Here is a 1,236-nt window from a genome sequence, read left to right as displayed (position 1 = left end):
ATGTATGGAGGGGATTATAATCAATGTAATGAAACAAGTCATATGAATGGTTGAATGTGAAACTGATGATGTGCCCTGTAAACTTTCACTCAATCCACAATAAAAACCTTAAAAAAAAAAAAGAGGTAATCTAGTTCCAGACAGGGCAGGGGGAGGCAGAACCTCCACTGTTGGGACCGGGCTGGTGAAAGGAAATGGAGACAGGACTCTTCTAGTACAATAGTGAATGACTGCCATCAGGACTGACTGTGAGGGTTGGAAATGAAGAGGCAGATTTTTTTTTTTTTTTTTTTTTCCTGGCAAAAGGAGGGGAGTGAATGATTTTGCAGCCCAGGAGCAGAGGTACCTGAAACCATCAAGTGAGAGGAACGGAGAGTGTGACCCTACCCAGAGAAGCAGTGAAGCCAGGCATGGAGATAGAGATGATGATGTGGACAGATGACACATGGAGTGGCTGGGGACATGGGACTCAAGGGATGGAGAGGAGCTGTTTGATGACAGCCAGGGGGGCGGGCCTGTGAGGTGTATCCTTTGGTTATTTGATGGTGCATGGATGGGATTGTAATCATTGCAATGAAATGAAATAAAATAGGATGAATGTGAAGCTGAAGTGGGACAGAGGTAAATAATGATGTATGTACAACTTTGGAACAACAGGGCTCGGTGATACAGGGATGGAGACACAGTTGGATCGAGAAAAGGGGGCAAATAACGTTAAGATGTTTGGCTGTATTTTGAATCCTGGTTTCCCTGACACACCACTATAAAATAAGACACTTGAGGGGCAGAGAAAGGAATAGCCAGAAATATCACCACAGAAAGCTATTAAGAGCGTCGTCTGCCTATAACTGATTGTTGTTGTTGTTGGCAGGTGTTATCGAGTCAGAACTGACTCATAGTGACCCCATGCACAGCAGAACGAAACAATGTCCGATCCTGGGCCAATCTCACTACTGCCGCCACACTTGATGTCATCAATGATGGATGCCACCTGACCGATCCATCTCATTGGGGGTCTTCCTCTTTTTCTCTGATCCTCCATCTTACCCAGCATGACATCCTTCTCCAGTGACTGCTCCCTCCTGACAATATGTCCAAAGTATGAGAAACGAAATTTAGCTATCTTGGCCTCCAAGGAGCACTCTGGCTGCTCTTCTTCCAAAACAGATCTATTGGTTCTTTTGGCAGTCCATGGCACTTTTAGTATTCTCCTCCAACACCACAACTCAAAGGCAT

The 1,236-nt window shown here is 45.1% G+C and overlaps 1 protein-coding gene across 1 annotated transcript in view; it reads right to left on the bottom strand.

Moving 5' to 3' along the window:
• ARHGAP32 (Rho GTPase activating protein 32) overlaps positions 1 to 1,236 on the bottom strand; it is a 325,690-nt gene that overhangs the window by 275,828 nt on the left and 48,626 nt on the right. The window lies entirely within an intron of this gene.

Source organism: Chrysochloris asiatica, unplaced genomic scaffold, assembly GCF_000296735.1.
Source record: "Chrysochloris asiatica unplaced genomic scaffold, ChrAsi1.0 scaffold00222, whole genome shotgun sequence".
In the NCBI taxonomy this organism is placed as follows: Eukaryota; Metazoa; Chordata; class Mammalia; order Afrosoricida; family Chrysochloridae; genus Chrysochloris; species Chrysochloris asiatica.
This window is presented reverse-complemented; position numbering and strand designations above follow the sequence as displayed.